Source organism: Palaemon carinicauda, chromosome 25, assembly GCF_036898095.1.
Source record: "Palaemon carinicauda isolate YSFRI2023 chromosome 25, ASM3689809v2, whole genome shotgun sequence".
Taxonomy (NCBI): Eukaryota; Metazoa; Arthropoda; class Malacostraca; order Decapoda; family Palaemonidae; genus Palaemon; species Palaemon carinicauda.
In genome coordinates, this window is record NC_090749.1 from 72,937,052 (window position 1) to 72,949,806 (window position 12,755).

Here is a 12,755-nt window from a genome sequence, read left to right on the forward strand (position 1 = left end):
GTTTATTGGATATAGTTGTTCTAGTTTTGATGCTCTCTCTCTCTCTCTCTCTCTCTCTCTCTCTCTCTCTCTCTCTCTCTCTCTCTGTGAAAAATACAGCAACACAGAATATGAATTGATTGCGGTAAAATTTGATTTTGAAAAACTAGTGAATATTGTAGTTTACAGACCCCAAATACTAAGGAGTTTGACATAATAATAGAAAAAAAATAGATGATATATGTAAAAACCATAAAGACTGGAATATATTCCTATCGGAGATTTTAACTTTCCTTTCGTGGATTGGAAAGAACGGATAGAAGAAAGTGGTTGTATGTATACATATAAAAAAGAGTAATAGTAGCGCAGAAGATAAGAGGCAATTTGAAAAGCTTTAAGATATGCTATTAGAACATAATATGCAAAAAATAAACCCCATTCCAACAAGAAAGGAAAATGTCCAAGATCTAGTATTTGTGAATGAGGTGAAATATGTTAAAGAAATGATAGTGTATAACATGGGAATTTCAGACCACAATGTCATAGAATTGATAGTCCATTCCAAAGCAAGTGATCGCAGAATTTATAAAAGCACAAAACTTTGGGAAGGATATGGAAAATATCATTTTTACAGTAATATAAAATGGTCAGAAATAAATGAAGAACTGAATAAAGAATGGAAAAATGTATTTGTAAGTGATAATATACAGGTAAATACAGACATACTCTACAAAATACTGGAGAAAATTGTTGAAAAATATATACCAAAAAAAAAACAATAAACAAAAGACGTGCATACCAAAGTACTTTACCGTTACCAGTAAAGTACTTTGGGGTTTCTTTTTATATTTTGAAGTGTCTTTTCTTCTAAGTCCCTTTTTTCATTTTCTTTCGACTGTATAATCTCTTGTTCTGCATTTTCTATCTTTCATTTTATTTCCATCATTTTCCACACATTTTTTTTCTTTTGCAAGATTTTTCTTCCACTTTCTAATTTTCTGAAATAAAACCCTTCTGTCTCTTGGTATGCACATCTTTTGTTTATTGTTTTTTTTTTTCGGTACATATTTTTCAACAATTTTCTCCAGTACTTTACTCCTATGCAAAAAAGATGAATTAAGGGAGAGTAGAAATAGGCCCTCTAAGAATTGAAGGACGGCTAATGAATGAAAAAAAGGAAATATGCAACATATTAGCAGAAAAATATAAGAGTGAGTTCCCGCCAAGAATTGCGAATGAGAATAATGAAACAGAAATGAGAGAAGAAAATGTTGAATATCTAACAGATATAGATATTAATGAAGCAAATATTGTCAAGGCTATAAACGAAATTAAAAATGGATCGGCAGCCGGACCAGATGGAGTTCCAGCGATTTTGTTAAAAAAAAAAAACTGCAAACACTATCGCGAAGCCGCTTGCAATACTGCTATGACAAAGTGTAGATATGAGCGAGATATATGTTAAACATAAATTAGCTTATATAACCCCTATCTTCAAAAGTGGATAAAGACTAGATGCAAGCAATTATAGACCTGTTAGTCTAACATCACATATTATGAAAGTGTATGAGAGGGTAATAAAAAAGAAAATAATGAACCATTTGGTTGAAAATAATTTATTTATTATAGGTCAACACGGTTTTGTGCCGGGAAAAAGCACACAGACACAATTGATAGCACGCTATGAAAACATATACAAAAATATGATAAGTGGAAAAGACACAGGTGTGATCTATCTAGATTTTGCAAAAGCCTTTGAAAAGGTAGACCATAATATATTAGAGAAAAATTGAGAAAGCATAATATTGTGGGAAAGATAGGAAAATGGGTAAAATGATTCCTGCAAAACAGAAAACAGATAGTGGTTGCAAATGACGAGAAATCAGATGAAGCTCAGGTAATATCTGGCGTGCCACAAGGTACGGTATTAGCTGCACTGCTGTTTGTTATTATGATCTCAGACATAGACTGTGATGTTGAAAACTCCGTAGTGAGAAGTTTCGCCGATCACACAAGAATAAGTAGAGAAATTACTTGTGATGAAGATAGGAACTCACCACAAAGAGATCTAAACAAAATATATGAATGGGCGGATATAAATAGGACGGTATTTAACTCCGATAAATTCGAATCAATAAATTATGGAAACAGAGAAGGAATGATATATGCATACAAGGGACCTAATAATGAGACACTCACAAACAAGGAAGTAATTAAAGACCTTGGTGTAACGTTAAATAGGAATATGTTATGCAACGACCAAATAGCATCACTGTTGGCTAAATGTAAAGCAAATATGGGAATGTTATTCAGACACTTTAAAACAAGAAAAGCTGAACACATGATTATGCTTTACAAAACTTATGTATGTAGTACACTCGAGTACTGCAATGTGATATGGTACCCACACTACCAAAAGGATATTGCACAAATAGAGAGTGTATAAAGGTCCTATACTGCTAGAATAGAAGAAGTTAAGGACCTTGACTACTGGGAAAGACTGCAATTTTTAAAACTATACAGTCTAAAAAGGAGAAGAGAGCACTACATGATAATACAAGCAAGGAAGCAAATAGAAGGAATTTCTGAAAACATAATGGTGCTAAAAATATCAGAAAGAGCAAGCCGAGGTAGATTAATGGTGCCAAAACATATAGCAGGTAAACTAAGGAAGGCGCACAGGACATTAATCCACTACTCACCAGCATCGATAATGCAGCGACTATTTAATGGGCTGCCAGCTCATCTAAGAAACCTATCAGGAGTGAGCGTAGATGTGTTTAAGAATAAGCTCGATAAATACCTAAGATGCATCCCAGACCATCCTAGACTGGAAGATGCAAAATACACCGGAAGATGCATTAGCAACTCTCTGGTGGATATACGAGGTGCCTCACACTAAGGGACCTGGGGGAATCCAAAGAAAAAATAAGGCAAATAAGGTAAGTCTCTCTCTCTCTCTCTCTCTCTCTCTCTCTCTCTCTCTCTCTATATATATATATATATATATATATATATATATATACACATGTATATGGTTTATATATCATCATCATCCAGCCACAGATTGTTCACTGCAGAACAAAGGCCTTAGACATGTCCTTCCAAACGCGTATGTTTATGTTCCTTCTATGCCTGTCTATACCCGGAAATTTTCTTAGCTTGTCAATCCTCATACTCTCTCTCTCTCTCTCTCTCTCTCTCTCTCTCTCTCTCTCTCTCTCTCTCTCTCTCTCTCTCTCTCTCTCTCTCTCTCTCTCTCTATATATATATATATATATATATATTCGTATATATATATATATATATATATATATATATATATATATATATATATATGTACTTATATAAATAAATATATATTCGTATATATACATATATATATATATATATATATACATACATATATATATATATATATGTACTTATATAAATAAATATATATTCGTATATATACATATATATATATATATACATACATATATATATATATATATATATATATATATATATATATGTGTGTATATATATATATATATATATATATATATATATATATATATACATATATATATTCATATATATATATATATATATATATATGAATATATATATATATATATATATATATATATATATATATATCGAATGCAATTCCTGTATATCTACCCGATAAATTATATGTCCAATAATACAGATATTTGAAATAGCAATTCGAGTTACTGTATCATATTTCTCTCTCTCTCTCTCTCTCTCTCTCTCTCTCTCTCTCTCTCTCTCTCTCTCTCTCTCTCTCTCTCTCTCTCATTATACATTCCATTATGCAAAAACCTTACTAAACATAATAGTCTATCCTTGAACATTAAGCCCACAAGAAAATTATGCTAAGCAATGCTAAGTAGCTTCTGCCTTTATTCTACCAAGATAAAACAATGGAGAATAAAACATGCCAGAGAAATCTCATCTTTTTTCTCAATTAGTTGTCCAGAAAATTGGGAATTTATATACATATATGCATTTACATATACCCTCAGACACAGACACGCGCACACACACACACATCACACACACACACACACACACACACACACACACACACACACATATATATATATATATATATATATATATATGTACATATACACCCTCTCTGAGTGAGGAAACTTCACGTAGTGAAAGGGTTTGGGTAACGCCAAGACCATCAAAGCTGTACTAGTCATGACCACCCATATTAGGTTGGGTTGCTTTAAACGATTAGACAAAAGTCCCCCATCATCACCAATCTGCAGTTCCTCAAGCCACTATTCCATCTTCTTGATATCAACAACCTTTCTTTACAATACATATACACGCCATCTATCATACATTCTCTAACCCCAATATTTTCAATTCTCTCTCCAAGACCAAACCATCTCAAAATCACACAAAATCTACGCACTTGACTTTTTTTTATCCTGTAAGTTAGAAGGCTGACCAGAGAGTCAGGGGAAAACAGATACAGGAATAGAATACCATAACTTAACAGTAGCATTACAGAATCAGCCAATGAACCACTTAAATATGGAAAAAGAAGGCATGGCAGGGGTCAAAAGGATTCCATTGTCGTACTTTTCATTACGCACATTAGAATGGAAGTAACAAATCCTTTGAAAATATTACTTCAGAATCCTAGAAATTCAGATACTAAGACCCTGCTTCATTTTTACTATAAACCCACTGCTTTTCTGCATCTATTAAGAAATGCTTCAGATTCTTAAAAGGAAAATGTCAAGTCAACAGGGATATAGAAATATAAGGGATATGCTAATACCATACTAACACAGAGACAGACAACAAGTTTGGTTTGTCGAATACACTTGATAACACACAACTCCCCTCAAAACTTAGAAGGTACACCCTTGAGAAAACCCTCCCTCAGAAAATCATATTCCTGAGAAGCAATATCTAATATCTACTTATCCCTGGATAGGTACTTCCAGGTCTGCTCACCTACTGAAGGAAATCTCTCAGGTCTGATTATCCCTTAATGATCAATCTATAAGATATAGTATGCTTACCCTTTGGGAAACAATCTATTGGAAATGCTCTTTCCTCTAGAAGCTATCATTTATATCTATTAACAAAATGAGAAGCAATATTTCAGATCTGTTTGCCCATTGAGATACAATGTCTCAAGTCTGTGGCCCTTGAGAATCAGTCTTTCAGATCTGCTTAGGCTTTAAACGTAGTCTTTCAGGTATGCTTACCTCTTCAGAAGCAATATTTAGGATATTCACACCGATTCAGATGTTATCTCTGATTTAACAACCCTCCCAATAAGCAATCTACTATGACTGTTTACCAAAGCATCCGGAGGTGAAAATATATGTTAGCTCACCCTTATAGAAACAAACTTTCAAACCTGCTCACCCTTTTAGAAGCTATCTTCCACATCCACCAAGGACCGTGAAAAAACAACCTTAAATATACTACCAATAGAGAGTTAGTTGGTCATATTACTGGCCAGATAATACTATATTGGATGTCTTTCTTGTTACGGACCGTTTTTCATTTCCCTGCACAATAACTGCCAACCCTTTGAAAATAATTTCACAGAACTCCTCAACCCTTGAGAAGCAATATTATTACTGTTTACCTAATGGAAGGCGACTTCAATGAAATGTTCTCTATAGAAGGCCTATACTGCTAATTAAAACTTATTTCTTCACTTTTCCAGTTGGCTCTCCAACTTACGAGATACTTTTGTAAGTAAAACTCGAAAATGAAAATACGTGTGAGTTAACCCCATAAAAGTATAATTTCTAATACATGCTCCTTATTTCCAATTCATGCAATGTTTTCCACTTAAAAATAAACACATTGCAAGGATGAAAACATGAAAGGATGGAAAGATTATAAAAAAATGGATACGAGACAGATACAGAGAGGGAACGTATGCTTATAAGAGGAAATGGACTTTCAAGATATGCATATTAGGAAGGCAAATATGAGAAGTAAATACAGAGGCTGAAACAAGATGAACCAAATATAAAAAATAAAATGAATAAAGTGAATAGTTCTCCCAAAACAGTAATAAATGAAATCAAGAATGAAAATTAATGGAAACTGGATATAAAACAATACTGGGATGAAATGGAAATGGAGAAAATATGAAGAGAAGTTTTAAAAGTAAAAAGGGGGAATAAGCAGAGAAACATTAATGAAAAGTGGTGTAATAACGGAGAGGAATTATGAGGAAACAATTAGAAGAAGGAAATATTAGTAGTTTTTTAAAAGCGATTCATTTCAATTAAGGAATTATTTACCAGTGAACGTGAAGCTATAATAGTATGAGAATTAAAGCAAATGATGCTTCATATATTCTTGATGATATGGAAGCGGAAAGTAATGTTTATGTACACAGACACAGACACACACACACACACACACACACACATATATATATATATATATATATATATATAGATATATATATATATTATTTTTCATTTTATAGTGCGGAGTAATGACGGAATGTACGGGTTTATGATCTATTTTGGAAATTTAGTAAATGTTACGAAAGAGAGTAGTAAAACCTAGTAATTTTGTTTGATTTTCTTCATATCCACTACCAAAAGGATATTGCGCTAATAGAGAGTGTACAAAGGTCCTCTACTGCTAGAATAGAAGAAGTTAAGGACCTTGACTACTGGGAAAGACTGTAATTTTTAAAACTATACAGTCTAAAAAGGAGAAGAGAACGCTACATGATAATACAAGCATGGGAGCAAATAGAAGAAATTACTGAAAACATCATGGAGCTAAAAATATCAGAAAGAGCAAGCCGAGGTAGATTAATGGTGCCAAAAAATATAGCAGGTAAACTAAGGAAGGCGCACAGGACATTAATCCACTACGCACCAGCATCGATAATGCAGCGACTATTTAATGTGCTGTCAGCTCATCTAAGAAACGTATCAGGAGTGAGCGTAGATGTGTTTAAGAATAAGCTCGATAAATACATAAGATGCATCCCAGACCAGATGTTAAAGAAATTCTAATCCCTTATTTAATGGGAGAGATATACTTTGCGTAAAAATATTTACAGTAGAATTTGAGATGTTAAAGAAATTCTAATCCCTTATTTAATGGGAGAGAGATACTTTGCGTAAAAATATTTACAGTAGAATTTGAGATGTTAAAGAAATTCTAATCCCTTATTTAATGGTAGAGATATACTTTGCGTACAAATATTTACAGTAGAATTTGAGATGTTTTATAAATTAAAATCCGTATTTAAATGGGAGAAATATACTTTGCATACAGATATTTATAGTAGAATTTGAGATGTTAAAGAAATTCTAATCCTTTATTTAATGGAAGAGAGATTCTTTGCGTACAAATATTTACAGTAGAATTCGAGATGTTTTATAAATTAAAATCCCTATTTAAATGGGAGAGATATACTTTGCATACAGATATTTATAGTAGAATTTGAGATAATAATGAAATTTTAATTGCTATTATAATTGGATATATATATATATATATATATATATATCAATATATATATATATATATATATATTGATATATATATTATATATATATATATATATCCAATTATAATAGCAATTAAAATTTCATTATTATCTCAAATTCTACTATAAATATCTGTATGCAAAGTATATCTCTCCCATTTAAATAGGGATTTTAATTTATAAAACATATATATATATATATATATATATATATATATTGGATGCAAATCTTTATAGTGACGTGATTTCAAAGATATTTTTTTTCCTATGAAGACTATCAAATACGTGCTAACACTTCTACCACCGTTTCTAATAGTAATCATTAAAAATAATAGTTGAATCAGTAAAATTTCAAAAGTTCAAACTCGCACCAAATGTTTTTATGTCGAACAGGCTTACATAAGTTCTTTTATAGTTTATATATCAAATATCTGTTTTAATGTTATTAATGTTTGTAAAATATTTTATTTTAATTTATCATTACTTATATTGTTTAATTATTTCCTTATTTCTTTACTCACTGGGCTATTTTTCCCTGTTGGAGTCCATGGACTTATAGCATCTTGCTTTTCCAACTAGGGTTGTAGCTTAGCTAATAATAATAATAATAATAATCCATCCATATACCAAGGAACTTCCCCCAATTTTGGGGGGTAGCCGACACCAACAATGAAACAAAACAAAAAGGGGACCTCTACTCTCTATGTTCCTTCAGCCTAATCAGGGACTCAACCGAGTTCAGCTGGTACTGCTAGGGTGCCACAGCCCAACCTCCCACATTTCCACCACAGATGAAGCTTCATAATGCTAACTCCCCTACTGCTGCTACCTCCGCGGTCATCTAAGGCACCGGAGGAAGCAGCAGGGCCTACTGGAACTGCGTCACAATCGCTCGCCATTCATTCCTATTTCTAGCACGCTCTCTTGCCTCTCTCACATCTATCCTTCTATCACCCAGAGCTTTCTTCACACCATCCATCCACCCAAACCTTGGCCTTCCTCTTGTACTTCTCCCATCAACTCTTGCATTCATCACCTTCTTTAGCAGACAACCATTTTCCATTCTCTCAACATGGCCAAACCACCTCAACACATTCATATCCACTCTAGCCGCTAACTCATTTCTTACACCCGTTCTCTCCCTCACCACTTCGTTCCTAACCCTATCTACTCGAGATACACCAGCCATACTCCTTAGACACTTCATCTCAAACACATTTATATATATATATATATATATATATATATATTATATATATAGATAGATAGATAGATAGATAGATAGCATATTATATATATATGTATATATACATATATATATATATATAAATATACATATGTCTATATATTTGTATATATATATATATATATATATATAAATATATATATATATATATTTGTATATATATATATATATATTCATATATATATATATATATATATATAAATATACATATATGTCTATATATTTGTATATATATAAAGAGAGACATATATATATATATATAGTCCTATATATATATTTATATATATAGATATATAGATAGATAGATAGATATTATATATATATGTATATATATATACATATATATATATATATATATATATAAATATAAATATATGTCTATATATTTGTATATATATATATATATATTTGTATATATATATATATTTGTATATATATATATATACATATATATAAATATACATATATGTCTATATATTTGTATATATATAAAGAGACATATATATATATATATATATATATATTATCAGCGCCAAAGTCACCCTCCATCTAGGTACCACCAAGGAACAGGCAATGGCTTCTGATGACTCGGTAGGAAGACCTATAAGCTCAACCACAAATCACCCATCCTTAGCTCACAAGGATGGTAAGGTTGCAGACACTATAAGATCCTATCGAGCTTGATCGTGACTTGAACCTTAATCCTGCAGATCGCAAGGCATGGAAGTTTAATTTTCAAACTAATTATTAGAAAGAGTATATCATTATCATTATTGTGATTATTATTATTACTAACCAAACTGCAATCCTAGTAGGGAAATATACATATACTATAAGCTCAAATGCTCCAACAGGGAAAAAATAACGCAGTGCAGAAGTGAATAAGTAAATTAATAAGCCATGTATAAAATAATGAACAAACGTTATGAAATATTCTAAGATCTGTTAAAACGTTAAATTAGATCAGTCATATACAAACTATGAAGGGAGACTTATGTCAGCCTGTTCAACATAAAAAAAAAAAAAAAACATTCGCTGCAAGTTTGAACATCGGAGTTCCAAGGATTCAACTACCTGATTAGGAAGATCGTTCCCATATCCTGGTGATAGCAACTATGTCATTATTATTATTATTATTATTATTATTATTATTATTATTATATTATTATTATTATTATTATTATTATTGTTATTATTATTATTATTACTGCAATAACCTACATTACAAAAATATCAATTAATACAGTTCTAGTATCTCTATTACTAATAATAATAATGATTTCAATAATAAACCCTCTCATAGTATTGCCCTGAGATATACTAAGTAACACATCGACCCTGACTAGCTCCTCGTAGGTGATTCCTCAACTAAAAAAGTCTTCTGCTCTTTCAGTTCGAAAGTTACTGCCCCCCCCCAAAAAAAAAAAAATAATAATAATAATAATTCCCCTGACTTTTATTAAATAGATACATATAAATAAATAACGTAAATTATATATAAGAAAATATTGGATCTAATTGCCACTTATAAAGTTTCCTATAAATTCCATTTCTCAAAAACATAATTTGGAGACCAACACATTTTCTTCATCAATGAAAAAAAAAATCGTACATCAAAGGGAAAACTGAAAATAATACTTAGAGATATTTTGAATGTATTAAACAATCAAGAATAATAAGAAATAGTTAAAAGAAAAAAATAATAGTATTTGTCAGGGTAACGAAAAATATAGCAGTGAATAAAATATGAAATGCAAGCACAAGAAGAGAGAGAGAGAGAGAGAGGAGAGATGAGAGAGAGAGAGAGAGTGAGAGAGAGAGAGAGGGAGAGAGAATTCTATCCAACAATTTCCTGCTTTCACCACGTTAAAGTATCCCCAATTAGAAAGGTAATATATATATATATATATATATATAGGTATATGTCTGATTGTGTGTGCGTGTGTGTGTGGATATGAGAGAGAGAGAGAGAGAGAGAGAGAGAGAGAGAGAGAGAGAGTTTAACAACTCCACATACATTTTCAATGTTTCTCAAAACACTATCCGTCCATTCTCTCATGTGCATGGTCAATTACACAACCGGACGGATTACGAGCTAGTGAAAAAGCTCTGCCTAATGGAACTGAAGTCACACAATGTTACGATCAAAGTGGTGTTTGTAACTTCTTTTGGATAGGGAGAGTTTTAGACAAATTTTTTCACGTCTCTCTTAATTGTTTTTAACAATGGGTTTCGTATAGTTTTTTGTTCCGATACATATTGTTCTGTATAGTGTCTGTTTGATGTCGAGTTTGGCTAATTTTATATTGTTTTTGGCATTTCCTTGTTTTTTCATCAAATTTTGTTTTTATGGGAATTTCCATTCATAGTCTATAATTGTCTTGCTTCAACACCCTTTTACCTTAATGCTTATCTAACTCATTATCGCGTTTTTGCGTATTCTTTTTCTTTTTACCTGCCATAATTTCTGTATTGGCTTTCTTGAATTTTCTTTTGTTTTACCCTTTTTTTTTTTTTTTTTTTTTTTGTTCGGCCTAATACTGGAAACTCAACCAGGACGAAGGGGAAATATCAAATATTACTCATAGTGGAAGTACCATAACTTGATTTATGGTATCATGGCAGTAACATCAGCAGTAGCCTCATTAGAAACCGATGAAATACGGGAATAGGGAAAATTCCAAAGGTCAATAAAAAGGAGAAAATTAAAGGTAGAATACATATGAAAAAAGCAAGATTAGTAAAGAAAACTAGCATAAACAGTAAGAAATTCTAAGGCTGATTATCCCTCTTATAAGAAAAAATGTTATATAAGCATGGGTCCGTGTACGTACCAGGAATTCGTGTTTGTGCACTAAAATTGAATCTTTACCAAGGTAACAAATATTTTTTGTTAATTACCGTATTGTGTTAATCTTTGTTTCTGGACAAAGGTAACAATTATTCTTTAACAAGTTACCGAATCATATGTATATCAGTATTTTTTTTTTTTACCATATAATCATTTGATAGCAATGTACCATATATGTGATCTGTATTTATCATGCATTTTTTTTCTTTGCTTTGATAATAACTTTTCCTATGCATTATTGTTATTATTATTTTTTTTTTTTTTTTTGATGTGCCTATTTGGACATTCGTCCTCATTTGCTTATGGCTAAAGTTAAACAAAGAATAATACATATATCCAGTCACACTCCTAGTAAACATATTTTGGCGTGTTGTTAAATTTTTAGAAAAACAAAAAATTGAGATAGCTGGCCGAGCTAATGTAATAGTTAGTTATTACATGTTTAAAACACATGACGTAATATGTCATTGTGGAAGAAGAAGCTAGCGTGAGATTTGCTGTAGTCAGATAAAGAGAGAGAGAGAGAGAGAGAGAGAGAGAGAGAGAGAGAGAGAATATTTATAAGTGAATTTCGTTATCTCTTGCTTTTAAGTGATTATTATTATTATTATTATTATTATTATTATTATTATTATTATTATTAATAATAATATTATTATTATTATTATTATTATTATTATTATCATTATTATGATGATGATGATGATGATAGCTATGACTATTATCATTATTACTCAATATTACCTTTCTTTCACCTATTATTTCCTCTATTATGCACTTCTTGTCTTTCCGTCCATCTATTGAAAATTTCCATCTACCTCTCGTAATTATGGGCAGGCCCAGTCATGTGTAGAGAATGAAATAATAAGAGGTCATTTAAGAGGTGAAGGGTGAAGTTAGTGTATTGGGTTTGACGTACTCCTGGTGAGCCTTTTAAGTATATGTAAGGAGCGATTAATGCTGGCGTATATCTCTCTCTCTCTCTCTCTCTCTCTCTCTCTCTCTCTCTCACTCTTTATATATATATATATATATATATATGTATATATATATATATATATATATATCGCTTTCTAGGTGGGGATACCTTAACGTGGGTGAAAGTGCTTCTGGACTGACATGATTAGCAAAGCTGTACTAGTCAGGGCCACTCATACTAA